The sequence below is a fragment of the Acinonyx jubatus genome, chromosome D2 (assembly GCF_027475565.1).
Source record: "Acinonyx jubatus isolate Ajub_Pintada_27869175 chromosome D2, VMU_Ajub_asm_v1.0, whole genome shotgun sequence".
Lineage (NCBI taxonomy): Eukaryota > Metazoa > Chordata > Mammalia > Carnivora > Felidae > Acinonyx > Acinonyx jubatus.
Window position 1 is genome coordinate 64,727,990 of NC_069393.1, and position 15,294 is coordinate 64,743,283.

A 15,294-nucleotide genomic window follows, 5' to 3' on the forward strand; every position below is an offset into this window, starting at 1 on the left:
CTCCCCCATGGTCTTCTGTTAAGTTTCTTGGGATCCACAGAAGTGTGAAAACATATGGTATCTGTGTTTCTCTGTATGACTTATTTCACTTAGCATAACACTCTCCAGTTCCATCCACGTTGCTACAAAAAGGCCATATTTCATTCTTTCTCATTGCCACATAGTATTCAATTGTGTATATAAATCACAATTTCTTTAACAGTGTGGAGGTGCCTCAAAAAATTAAAAATAGATCTACCCTATGACACAGCAATAGCACTGCTAGGAATTCATCCATTCCTTGTTCTATTTGTGTGGTTTCCTGAGAGCAGGACCATGACCAGCATTTTCCTAAATCCTGAAATATACTAAGTCCTCAAAAATATTGGTTGGTTAAATGAGGGAAAGAAGAAAGAAAAGCTAACTCACAGCTCAATACAATCACTAAAAGCCAATCTGTAATGATTATGTAAATCAATTATTATTTTAGTGTCTTCCAACTGCAAGGGTTTCTGTAGGTACAGAGATACATAAGTTAAAACCCTGCCTTCAAATTAAGTACAGTACATTTGCTAAAAAGTATATGCACATAAACATAAAATCATTTTTTGTAGGCACAGCATTGAGAAAAACATGAGCTCTCCAATCTTCACCATGATGACATGAGTTAAGTACTATTATTGTCCCTACTTCATATATGAGGAAACTGAGGCACAAAGAGATTATGAAACTCCCAAGTTCTCTCTCCCATAAAATGATACATCAAGAGGCACTGGGATTCTCTCTCTCCTCCACTTGCTCTCCCTCTCTCATTCTCAAGATAAATAAAGAAGGAAGGAAAGAAGGAAAGAAAGGAAATGCAGGAAGGAAGGCAGAAAAGAAAGAAGGAAACAAAGAAAGAAAATGGCACAGCTTTCTTCCCAAAGCCAAGTGGCTCCAGAGCCAGAACACTGAATTACCACAGTATTTAACTTCAAAAATACTGTAGGCTTCAAGGAGCAAAGTTTATTGGTCTTTATGCATTGGGGAAACTGAAGACACTGTCAGAGCAGAAGTCAACACTATCTTGAAGGGTGACAGGAATCAGATGGAGAAAGAAAAGTTGATGTGTGAAGAGTGAAGAAAGTCAGGACTGGGGCAAAAGTGAACAGGGTGTGGCTGGAGCAAAGGACTACGGTGGAACACATGAAAAGCAAGACTACAGAGTTCAATTGTGGAGGACTTCACTATTCATAGTGAAGAAACTTTCAGATATTCTTGACATCTGGTATTTGCAGCCGGAAACCTCTGGCCACCCAGCATATCTATGAGTGAGATATCCTTACTAAACACCCATTGAAGCAGTAACATTTTGTTTCTCTCAAAGCCTGCCATGTGGTCTTTCAAGTAAGGTCCAAACAGCAACAGTAAATAGATAAATTCTCCCCTTTCTTTTTATACCCAGCCACACACAGTAATTTCCAGAGGGAAGACTGGCAGACACTGGAATCTGCTGGCTTTCGACTTCATAAGGTTTCACTGGAAGTACTTCTTGATTTGCTAATCCTTGGTATGTCAATGCCAAACTCCTATGACTGAGGCCCCAGGCCTTGGATAAGCAAGAAAGGGAAATTCTTGGGCATTCACCTCATTTATCAGTGTTATTTCCTATCTATTGTGGCCCATGAAGTTGAAAATAAAAGTTGTTTCATGAATCACTATTTTAATTACCAAGATGTTTTACTAAATTCAGGTAGTGAGTGATAGGGATGTTTTGAGACCTACCAGTTATGAGTGAGTTCCTGCTTGAAGAAAATAAGATGGGTCCTGTCTTGATGGTTATCAGTGAAGTTGCTGTCTCTGGAAGGACTGGATTTCTGTATTAGTCTATGATCAGATTCTGCCTTGATGACACAGGCTTTAATCTGATGCAATCCCAATCCTTTGTGCTCAGCCTGACTCACTGAGGAGAACAACTCACTACAGAGCAGGCCCTGAACTTCAGGAAGCCACTGGACATATTTCACTTAGGATCAACTTCTCGAGAAAAAATAAGGCAGGACAAGTGTTCTGTAGAGATGCTTGAAAGATGGGGTTATTTGGGAATCGTGGCTACAGGAATATTTTCGACTACTTCAAATTAATGTTACCACCAATTATACTAATTATAATAGCAAAGCTATTGTAACTATAATTATCACCATTATTTTTAGTATAATAATCTCTAGAAGAGAACTATGGCCATTGAGACTTCTGTCATGCTTTAGAACTATTAGTGTTCTTTGCTAAGTTGATTATCAGAGGACAATAAGTTTGACATCAAAGTGATTGGAAAGTATTTGAGACGAACTTTAGGTACCTGCTACCTACGTACCTAGTGGGGTTTCCCCCTACCTATACCTCATACAGAGTTATTATTTTAACATGTAACCACTCTTGGCTCACTCCATCACCTTAATTAAATGAGGGAAAGATACCTGAGTTAGAGTGGACTGTCCACAAAATGACTATCTCTTGGCTTGGAAAGATATACAGAGAAAACTGGAGTCACAGGTTGGGAATGTGAACCAACCAGAAAACACAGAAGAGAATTGCAGATGGTGGAGTTTTAAAGTCTTGTGATTCTGAGGTTGAGGCTGCTATTACCAGCCAATATGGACACAGAATTATGAAGGAGTAAAATCTAGGAAAAAAGCAGATGAGGAAGAATAGAGCAAAAAAGAACCTACGTGCAGAGGGTCTACTGAGGCAAGACAGAAAGAGGTGAGATTAAGAGAGCATCACATAGCAAAACTGCCCTTCTGGAGATTTATTTCTTCATCATCCTGAAGTCTTGTGTTTGGCTATTGTCAGATTGTCCTGAGAGCTCTTTGTAGCCATATAATGGCCCCTCATTCTACTACCTTTATTTGAGCTTGCTGGTCTTCCTTGTCACAAAAGTAGACCTAACTTGAAGAGAAACCCTAGGTTCACTCAGTAAGCAAACTGGAGCGGAGCCAGTTTGGAGAAGTCAACTAAACACACAATTGATTTTCCTAAATTTTTACTTTATACTGGTCACTGTTATGAGAATGATCCAGAAAAGCTATAAGGAAAAGTATCCACAACACCTGGGAGATTCAGGAAGAAGCCATTTTGAATCTAGCTGCACTCAGGAAGAGACACAGTGCATCTTCCCCTCCACTTACTTACTATGTTATCCTGGGCTAGCTAGGCAACTTTTCTGAGCCTCAGTTTCTGTATCTGTGAAATGGAGATAGGAACATTCAATTTGCACAGGTTTGAGACAGACTAAATATAATATATTTATATTTAAATATATTTACATTTATATAGATTCCAATATAATTCTTGTCATGAACTGGAAAAATTTAGCCCTTTATCTTGCTGGACAATTTGTGGAGTATAGACTAGTTTCACTTTCCACATTTTCCCTTAGCTCTGTGCTCTTGCATACAATACAACTATATAGGAGTCTTGAATATGTGATATTTAGTAAATGGTAATTATCATCACGTTGTGAGTGATGGTTATCAGGAAAACAACATATATTCATTTAAAGAAGCTGAAAATAACATTTTCCCTAGAGAAAGTCATATAAATGGCAACGTAGCTGAAGTGAAAATTAAAAAATATATCTAAAGGGTTTCAGCTAGCTAGGAAAATCAATCCAGTTCAGTGAGTTGTCAAAAGAACCAATTATAGCTCATTGGTTATAACAGAAAGTGATTTACACTTACCTGTTTCAGATTAATTTTTTTTAACTTGATAACTGATCAAATTTCACCCTAAGTACCAAATCAGAAGTAGGTTGACTCGGAATATCCCAGCTTTCCAAAAGATATGCTACCATTCAAGAAACAGTTGATCTCTGTATGATGTGGAGTACATAATTCAAAATGACATGAAATGGGGGGAAAAGCCTTTTCTAATTTTATGAACCTAAAGGATAAATTTTGCTGACAGATTTATGGGTTATAACCTGCTAAAGTCCTTCTGTTGGAATGTTCAAATGTTGCCTTTGAAGACAAGACAATCATTTAATCTTAAGGCCCTTCAGATGATTTTTCCTTAGGATTTGATGAACTGTAAATCTGTCTGAAAGGAACCTATTCAATTTGACTCAAAGCTACAGGTGGTAATGGTCTGAGGACCTGAGTTGTAGCAGCTCTAAGAGCGACATAGACCTTCCCGAGTTGTGTTTTACATAGAGGACAGAAATCCTGCTGTAATGAAATAGTCCAAATCAGAAATAGGATGGAGGCATTATCTGCAATTCCTGATCCCCTTAGAGGGGTCCACCTTATAAACTTGCTAAGCAACTCAAGCCTCAGAACACAGTGACAACTGCTTAGTCACCCTGTGTTCTTTGTACAATAGTCAGAAGATGTGGAAATAAAAGAACTCAGAACCATATAATTCTCATTCTCAAAGCAAGGGAATATGACAGGTAAAAACAGTGCCTTAAGAAAACACTGAAAATTGGTTAAAAAGTATCATCCAAAAGACAAGTCAGAGGAAATGCTTTTATATCCAGGGTTGGCAGATCTCAAATCTGTACTTAAAAGTTTCAGAGTTAGCAAGTTCAGTAAAAAACTTCAATTTAGTTATTGACAGTAATGGGGTGGGAAAAATATAATTTTTCAAGTTCCACTAAATAGTTACCTTAGTTTTTATTCTCTTTCCCTCTCTCTACTTCCTCTGCTTCCAACTTCTAAAAAAAATGTTTAGGCCCAATAAAGAAAAACAGAAATAAGATTCCTGTGACAAAAGTCCAAAAAGGTTTAGCAAATCGCTTGACACTAAATTCTCAACAAAATGTTCCTCCCTTCTTGCTCACATAGGACATCTTGGTCCTCTTTTTGAGAGCTTCCTATTGAGTGAGGTAGAAGATAAATGACTAACTCTGTCCACCGACCTGGGCCTGAGGAGTCTCTGATAGAAACCTATCCCCTCCATATGAAAGGACATTATTGTCTGGGTAGTAAGGAGAAATCCCAGCTAGCTCTATCTCAGGACCAGCCTTGTGTACACAGACAAAGAGTGATGCCTCCAGCTGGTTATTGTACATGTTCTGTACCAGGAAAAATGTAGTGATTATCTGGAACTAAGCAGAACTAATTTTGAACTTCATAGGGCAAAGTACTTTTTCTGAACTATATATATATACACACACACACATGCATACATATATATGTATATGTATATATATACATATATATTATAATATATATACCTAATATATAAATATATAAAATATATAACTAAAATGGAGTGAAAATATCTAGAAGCTTATGGGAAGATATTAGTGTAATGCCTGGTACTTAATACATACTTATTTTGAGGGAAAATATTAAGTTAGTAACATCTCTGTGTGCAACAATAGTCCAGGACTCTTTCCTGTATAAGAGGAGTTTTTTGGGAAAGTGGAGAGTCCACTGATGAAGAAGCAGAAGACTGGATACATGAAAAAGAGGCAGGGATTCCCAAGTACAAACTTTGCTAAATTTTGTAGACTTACACAAGTCACCAAAAATGTAGTATTCTTTAAGAATAAAAACTAAAGAAAAGTTGGCCATTTGCCATATGTTCTATTCTCTCAAATGTGTGCTGAAATGAAAACACTGCAAAATCCCCTGTAATGCTCAGAATATGGGATCCCAGGAGCTAAATGATGGATAAAAGAACTCAAAATTCCAAACTGGATAGAATAAAAATAAAAGATCCAGCCATCATTCTTGATAGGAAGAAACTAAGAAAAGGAAACAGGAAAAGACGAAACAAAACAAAACAAAACAAAACAAAACCACAAAGAAAACAAAACCATCTAATCCTAAGGGCAGTTTTCTGGCTTTTAGCTCAGTGCATCAAGGTAATCTGAATGTACTGAGAGCTATGAACAGCCTATGTATGTTTTTGTTTTCCAACACCTGCCTACAGTTCTGCAGACCATGAGACTCCAGAGATTCTACAAACACAAAAGTGAGTTAGTAGCTAGACTTCCTGACCTTGGAGTCAGACAGCCTGAGTTTGAACACCACACTGAACCCTTAGCAGCACTGTGACCTGGGGAGACATTTGACTTCTTTAAGCCCCAGCTTCTTTGTCTTAGAGAAGAACAAATAATACTGCTCACCTTGTAGGACATGAAGATTTTAATGGGATGGTGCATATTAAATCCTAAGCCAAGGGCTAGATATAGGAAAAGTATAAAATTAGAGTTCTTTTTCAACTTTAATAGTTATATAATTTATTATTATTATAATTATTTCATCAACCTCACCTGCCTCATCAAGCAGCATATAGAGATATAGTAAATAAGCATGTATTGAAGAATACTAAAAGAGTGCCTTTAGTATAAACCAGACTCTACCCTTATTCACCCAGCTACACCTTCGAGTTTAGTTAGGTTAATGGAACCCTGGTGCCACAAAACAAAAAAACATCAAGAACAACAAAATCTAATTCTGATAAAAAGACAGAGATTTGGAAAATAAGATTGAAATACTTATTTGTATCCAGAAAGATATTCCCTATTCTTTTGCCACACACACCACCAACCCCTTGAAGGAACATCTCTAAATAAAATGCCCCTTGCAGTGGATCCAAAAAATAAACAGAAATCCTTTTCACTATCGGGAAAAAAAAAAAAAAGAAAAGATTCTAGAGTATCTAAAATTGAACATCCGGGGGTGTCTGGGTGGCTCAGTCGGTTACGCGTCAGACTTGAGCTCAGGTCACGGTCTCACAGTTCGTGGGTTCGAGCCCTGCATCAGGCTGAATGCTTGACAGCTCAGACCCTGAAGCCTGTTTCAGATTCTCTCTCCCTCTCTCTCTGCCCCTCCCCCACTCATGCTGTATCAAAAATAAACATTAAAAAAACAAAATTAAACATCCCTTTCCTAGACATGAAATAAGCCATTTCTCTAAGAATCTGTTTTTTTTTTTCAGGGAGGAGTGTTATTTCAAGGTCAAAATATGGTTGATTAGAATGCATATTGCTACTGAGTTCTTCATTTCTTTATTTTTATTGGATAAGTCTAGGAGATACCCATACACATATACATTCATACACAGTAATATAAACTTATATTGAAATTTTTTAATTCTAAACTACAAATTAGTAGGTACTTTAGTCCAATCCATATTTTCTCTTTTCTTATAATAACTTTGTACGAGCTTTGATCTAAATACTTTCTTTTGCTTGTTTTTATGTAGGATTAGTTTTTTTTTTTTTTTTCTCCAGAGTTTTAACAACCCTGGTTTAGGAAAGCTCTTCCAATTCCAGAGTTCCTTTTACTATTATTCTTGTTTGGTGTTTTAAAAAAGTGTGTGTGGGAGGGTGTTTTCCACAAGGTCCTGAAACAGAATCTGTTCACCTGTCTCACTGCATTCTGGACCTTTGCTTTCCTTTGTTTCTATTGTCCCTAACCTGCCCAATTTTGGATCTAAGAGTTTCCACTCTATGGGGAGCCCAGTCCTACGAGTCCTGTTGTATTGATTTTGAGGAGGCTACAGGCCCTTTAGAACTTTCTATGGCATGCTTCTTACCCTCAATCAGTATTAGAGAGAGTGACACCCTTCCCACTTTTAGATGCTGTTCCTAAATATACCTTCTGTTCTTTCCAGTCAATACCTGTTGAATATTTTAGGGTGCTTCTAGTCTCAAATTAGTGTTAATGGCAGTTCTGATGTTTGTTCTTCACACAGACACCAGTAGATGTTTATGATTACTAGTCATATATTACGTTCATCATTAGCTCTTGTATTTTGCAGTTTATGGCATAACTTTACCACCTACTTTGGCTATAAATGTTACCTATGAGTTTTGGTTTTGCTACTTAGCTTTTCTCTCTAATATTACATGAGGATCCAGTGATATTGAAAAATGTCATTGCCAGATTTCCAGAATTCTTACCATTAGTCTTTTTTTTTTAATTTTTTTTCAACGTTTATTTATTTTTGGGACAGAGAGAGACAGAGCATGAACGGGGGAGGGGCAGAGAGAGAGGGAGACACAGAATCGGAAACAGGCTCCAGGCTCTGAGCCATCAGCCCAGAGCCTGACGCGGGGCTCGAACTCACCGACCGCGAGATCGTGACCTGGCCGAAGTCGGACGCTTAACCGACTGCGCCACCCAGGCGCCCCTACCATTAGTCTTAAAGTCCCCACACAATCTCCTTTTTAACTAATTATTTTAATAAACTTTTTAAGTTTAGAATAGTTTTCAATTTACAGAGATTTGTAAAAATAGTTCAGAGAGTTCCCATATAAGCCTTTAAAAAACTTAATCATGACTTTGATGAGTTTGGATAATTGCAGACCATCGCTACAGCTGTATACCATCCAAATCATGTGGTTTTCATCTTTCTAGCACTGTCTCTCTGGCACATTCTTCCTTCCCCTCTCACTTGCTCACTCCGATGAAACATGTTGCCATATTATAAAGTGTTGTATGGAGAGGTCCGTAAGGCCACTGACCAACAGCTCCTGAGAAACTGAATCCTGCCAAGTAGGATGTAGATCATTCTCAGTTAAGCCTTGAACTGACTGGAAAATAAACAAGGAAACAAACAAACACTAGAGCTAAAGGACCAAGCTAAGCCACACCTAGATTTCTGACCCATAGAAAATATAAGATGATAAATATTTTTGTTTTAAGCCTCTATGTCTTGGAGGAAATTTGTTATGCAGTAATAGATAACAAACACATGGAGCCAACTCTGCTAACAACTGGAGATACTATAGTAATTGCCATGGCTCCACTTTCATGGCACTTGTGCTCAGAGCTGCTGATGATTCTATAGTAATTCATGGCCCAGGGATCCCCAGTTTTCTTCTATGGATGAATCCCTGCAATTCCCCACATCACAAAAAGAAAAGAAAAGAAAAGCTAAATAAGAGCAAAGAGCATCTTCTCACCAGAAGCTTGCATTTTTCAAATAGGCTTGAGGAAAAGTTTAGACATACACTCACTGCATGTTTGACAACCTCCTCCTGGTTAATATTCATAGAAACTTGCAGGAATCCCTGTTAATACCTAGATTGGAAATCTCAGAGCCAGTACAGTAGCCATGGGGCCTGATTTGCATCCATGAATATGCAGCAGCACAAGCCCCTTGCTTTGGATTTCTGCCCTATGTTGGGTGTCAGTATTGTATGTATAGCTGTTGACTTTCCCTTCCTGAACTGAATGCCCAACTCAGGAAATAAAGTCAAAGCTGGAGAACAGCAGATAGCAGCACTTTTTCTATTTTTCTATTGCAAAAGGTCATATTGGCCTCACTAGTCCCTGAACTGTTTTCTCTTCTAAATTCTGGAAAAGTTGCTACAACTTTGCAGCTTCATCTAGCCTTAAAGTTTGAGAGATAATGAGTAAACTATTTAACCATAGTCATAGCTTTTCTAATTTGCTCAGAATCAAAAATAAAATACACAAATAAACAAAAATAAACAAATGGTGAAATATGTGATTATTTTTAAAAGATAAATCATTCCCTTCCAGAGATTCAAGAGAGAGATCAAGATTATTTGATCATTTCAAGTAATATTATTTTCATTTAATAGTTCATTTCAAAAGAGTCTTATCTACATGATATTAAGAAGATTGTCTAGGGCCCATTTGCTTTTTTGTAAGACAGACTCATTTCTTAGAAGAGAGTATCAGTCAAAATGTGTATATTGAAATCACCACTATCTTTTTCATTACCACTGTCTTCTTCCTCTTGGATTCCTTTGATGGGAATGCATGATCTTTAAAATGTAATGGGTGCCTCCTTGGGGACAGAAGTAGGACTTAGGGGCCCAGGCTGGATTTGGTGCTGGCTAAGCTTCATCACCAGGAAATAAGGTATAATTTCCTCCCAGGTCCTTGCTTTCAGAGTGTCACTACCTCGGCTACTTTGCCAGCAGTCTGAAAGGTCAATTGGGCACTATGTCTCAGTTCTTTGAGATGCTCGGAACTAAATTTACAGTCAATGGGACATTGCTTTAAAAATGTCAAAGGACCTTAAAAAAGACAGTGTGTCATTTGGTAAACAGGAGCATCGTTGCTGTCAGATTCAATGAAAGAAGTAAAGATTCAATCTAAAAATGATCTGAAAAAGGCAACCTACTATCTTAGAGCACTCACTGTTCACAAATATTATCTTAAATTCAGTTATCTGCCCCAGGAGTTATTTGTTATTGTGCTTATTTCACAATCAAAGACACTGAGGCTCAGAAGGGTTAACTGACTCGCTGGGGTCATGAAGGCAGTAAGTTGAAGATTCAAAATGCAAAGCCATGTCTGTTTGACTTTCATTTATGGGCTCTTTCCATCCCATTGTGGTGGTGGAAGAGATGTGCATCTTGCCGTTCGCTCCATCTCTAACTGACCATCAGCATGACCTTGAGCTGTACATTCTGTTTGGCTGGGCTCTTCTGTTATGTGAGTAAATGAGTTGTTTAAAGTACAAAACTCCTGGGGTCTCTTCAAGTAATGAGATCCTCTCCCTGTGTCCCAAAAGGGTAATGTGGCCCAACAGAAGGGTGGAAACTGCAGCTGCAGTAGGGGCAGATGGAATAACCACAGAGGGAATAATGCTAGTTTTCTTTAAAAGAGCTTTTCACTCTAGAAAGAACAATGTGGAGGCTCACAAAAGTCTACTCCAAACTTGGCTGGCTTAGATTTGTCTTCAGGCATGAGAAATATGCTCTGTTCTAAGTGTGTATGAGATGGGAAGGGGTGGTCTCTTTAGGCATCATGTGATTGACAGGCCCATTCCCGTAGGAGTCTATGAGACTCTAGTTCTAATCTTAGAGCTCTGATTAGCAGCATCACTTGCTTAGACAAGCAGTTCCAACATTGCTGATGCTCAATTACTTCAACTTCACATGGCAACCATGGGCATCTGTTTCCCTATGTCCTCATTTGGATCTCAAAGTTAAATGGTAAAAATCTGATGAAAAACTGTCTTTAAAGGATAATAGGACCTGAAATATGATTACAACTAGAAAATACAAAAAAGAATTTAAGAAGATTTCAGTGTCATCTATTTTAATAATTTACATGTTTTCATGTCAATATTCTGTGTAATTTTTAAAATGCAAACATACCCCACAGAACACATACTATAATAAATACACCTACATTAAAAAATTTTTTAATGTTTATTTATTAGAGGGAGCAAGAGCATGAGTTAGAGAGGGGAAGAGAGAGAGAGGATCTGAAGCAGGCTCTGAGCTGTCTTTGCAAAGCCAACATGTGGCTCAAACCCACAAATCATGAGATCATGACCCGAGCCAAAGTCAGATGCTCAACTGACTAAGCCATCCAGGCACCCCCTATATGCACCTACATTTAATAGTGTTTCTCAAATTTTGGCCTGAAATACATGGGTAAGAAACACCTAAGGAATTTATTTTAAAATCAGAACCCTGGGCCCCACTTCAGATTTTCTTAATTAGAATCAGAATTTCATGGTACAGAGTTCATAAAAAACTTCTTTTTCAACCCATTCTCCAATTGGTTATTTGGTCTCCAATCCACATTGTGATAAATGCTACACTATCTCCTACTCTACATATTGAAATTGTCAGCTATAATCAGGTATTTTTGGTATTTCCAGTTAATCTGGGCCCTTAGAGAAGCTCTGATATGTCATGTTGGAAGATCCTGCCCTTGTGTTGGAATATAGGTTTGTCAGAAGCAGATTACAGAGATGGTGGTAGTAACTGATATTCATTTAGTTTCTAGACTACCAGATAGGTAAATGTGGTAAAGAATGGTAAGCTAATCCACAGTGTTTAGGAGTTCTCTCTCTCCTCTGGTTTTCAGTAAGTGCAAAGCTATTTCTGCATCTGAAAATAAAGCTCAAAATAAATCTTAAAAAAATAAGCAAATAAAAATTTTAAAATAAAGCCTCAAGTAAAATCAATTCTCCTCCCTATCCCTACATTGATTCCTAACAATCATCACAGAGGCAAAGAATAACCTGAATGTATCTGCTCAGTTTCTAATACTTTCCCAATGTGCTTTCATGGGCTTAACTCAGGGTAAGCACAGGAAGGGTAATGGTTCCATGTATAACAGGAGCAGCAGTCAAGCTAAATTACTCAGGGAACCCCAATACATGGCCTGGTAAAAGCTTCTTCTTGCAGAAGTCAACCAGGATTGGCCCCATAGGTAAGAATTGAACATTTGGCTTATAATAACTATTACTGTAGTCTCCAGAATATCGGATCTCCTCTAGAAGCAATAAGGAAATACAGTTGTTAAGAACAAAGACTCTAGAATTAGACTTGCTAGAACTGATTCTCAGCCTATTTGCTACTTGGGTGACCATGTACAAGTGATCTTGATCTATATAAAAGAGCCTTTGTAAATTGTAATTTGAATGATTTTAATAGGAACAGTGGTTGACAACCCTTATTGATTTGTTTAGTTGAAATAAAGTGAGATGGTGACACCTTCAAGAGTTTTAAAGAGCACCTTTCTTTTTTCCAAGATTAGCTGCCTTAAACCAGAGGTTTAAATGAAAAAGTTATGGCTCCCTCATCCAATTATAGAATATCTTTATTCTAAATTTATATTTTATTCTGTTAATATATATCCAACAAAGTACATTCACTGACATGACAAGTTCCTTAAATATGATTGGGCACTAAATGAATGACTAAAAACTTATACAGACAGAACATGCAATTTGCACCAACTCCTGTGTTAAGTAAACTAATCTAGGAAAAAAGATATCTCTTTGACATTAATTCATTAAATTTGTATCAACAACATCTATTGAGTAAATATCACCACCCATTTTTATAGGTGAGAAAATGAGGTTTAGAGAGAGAAAATAAATTCCCCAGTCATTTTCCTAATAGGTATCAAATTGAATTTGAACATATAGTTATTTAAGTCTCATGATATGCTTTATTTCATAAACATGAGCACAGGCACATACATATCTCCAAAGTGTTGCAGTTGAGAAGAAAAAAAAAGCAAACAGCTATCAAGTGCTATCTGCAGAGGGTTGATAAGGAGGTGATATCTGAATTATGTTTGGCAGTGCTAAATGATGATCCCTTCCTCTTCTCATTGCCACTAGAGCACAGCAAAGGGAAAGTTTTTTGATGATAAATGTAGGTTCTTGTTTAGCTCTGGGCACTGACATCAGCTTATCTGCTTTCTTGATCTAGGAGGGCTGGGCATAGAGGAGGGTCCCTCATGAGGATGACATCAACGTTAAATGAGCACATCCTAATTCACCACTGCCGAATACTCACTGGAGGCATGAGTTTGGTTGTGGTATCCTCTAGTAAAGAACTTTAAAAACTTCTGTACTTCAGATATTACAAATAAAAATTGCATAGTAATATTTTATTTTAATTTTTACTAGATATTGAAATGATAATATCTGCTCCCTTTACATACACTTTAGTGTTTTTTTTCCATTGTTATCTGACCTCCATAGTTTCTAATAAGAAGTCATGAATTTTTCAAGCCATCGTGTAGGTAATGAGTCATTTTTATCTGGCATGTTTCAAGACTTTCTTTGTGTGTATGTTTTTCAACAGATCAACTATTATGTTTGGGTTTCACTAAGCATTTAAATTTGTAAGTTTATGTTTCTAAATTTGTGAAGTTTTCACCCATTATTGCTTCAAATTGATTTTCTTTTTCTGTCTTTCTCTCACTCCTTTCCTCTAGAATTCAAATCACATATATGTTATTCAATTGGTTATTTTTTATAGGACTTGAGTCTTTGACTTTATATCCTTCTATGTTCTTTTGACTATAATTTCTATTTATCTGCATTCCAGATTTTGACTCTTTCTTTTTTCATGTCTTTTCTGAAATTAGTCTTATCCTGCATGATTTTAATTTCCTTTCTTTTTAGTTTTTTAATTCATTTTATTGTTTTTTATATAGTTTCTACTTGCTAACTTTCCTTTATTCCTTATTACAAAAATACTATTTAATTTTATTGAGTATATTTATAATAAAGTGTTAAGAAATATTTGCTCATTCCAACATCTCAATCATCTGGGGTCACTCTCTGATGAGTGTCTTTTCTCTTGAGAAGGGGACACATCCTTCTCTTCATAAGTGGAATAATTTTGTTTTATATTCTACACATTGTGAAATGTTGTAAATGTGTTTATTCTTTTATATGCCTTTTGATAGTGTGTGTGTGTGTGTGTGTGTGTGTGAATAATAGACAATAAATTGGTTGGACAGACACTCTAAATGAAATTTGGGAATCTCAAATCTCCAGTCAATTTTTTATCTTTAGCTTCTGTGTTTTCTACACAGTTGCATGTTTCTGCATTGGAAATCTAGGCAATAGTTTTTTTGTTATTTCATTTCTCTGACTCTTGTCTCTGGGATTCTCCAGTCACTTTCTAATAGCTATGAGGTAAGGTTACCCCCAAACTCTTTCTCTACTGTTTCAGGCCAGATAAACCTTTTTTAATTGAAGCTTTACCTTCTCTCCATCACACCAATTGTGACATACCCTTAGGTTAAAAGACAAAAAAAAATTAGAAAGTCACTCTATGCTGACACTTTCACTCAAGTGTTACCCTACTTTATAACCTGTCTTGTTGGGTTCACCTTCCAATATGTCTAGGTATTTTTATTAAATTTATCCAGAGTTTATAGTTGTTACCTTCAGGAGATTCAGTCCATTTGGAGCTTACTAAGTCACACCAAAAAAAAAATGTTCTCAATTTTAAAAAATATATATTTGTACCTACATATTACCAGATATAAAATAATAACTCTGAGACAACTTGGTGAAATGTAAATTTTACCTGTCTTTCCCACTGGCTGAGGTAGACTTGAGAGCCCTAGATATATATATATATTTTTCTTTTTTTTAAATGGGCCAGATGCCATCTATAATTCCAGGGACTCAGGAATACCTCATTCTCACAGAAAGGGTATTTCATTTGTGGCAAATGAAAATAAATGAACTTGGATTCTCAGTTGCTAAGTTAAAATGTCAACTTTGAATTTAGAGTTCAAAATATCTAAAGATGATTATGATCAATGCTAACCCCAGAATTATGGATAAGACAGCACAATTATAAATTTTAGCCTGAAGAAACAAACAACTAAGGTTTAAAAGTACTAGACAGAATGTCAAACGCATTCCAGGAAGCCCTTCACTCTCTCTTCCTCACCTTCCTTTAATTAATATCATAATTAAATATTTGAGTTTAAACAAACTGCTTAGAACTTTATATTGGTAATTTATTCATAAGAGTTCTTAAAATTTGAATTTATATGATAGATTTTAAAAATATATTAGTGGCTAGATATTTTTCAAAGATTTCCAAAAAGAAAAAGGCAG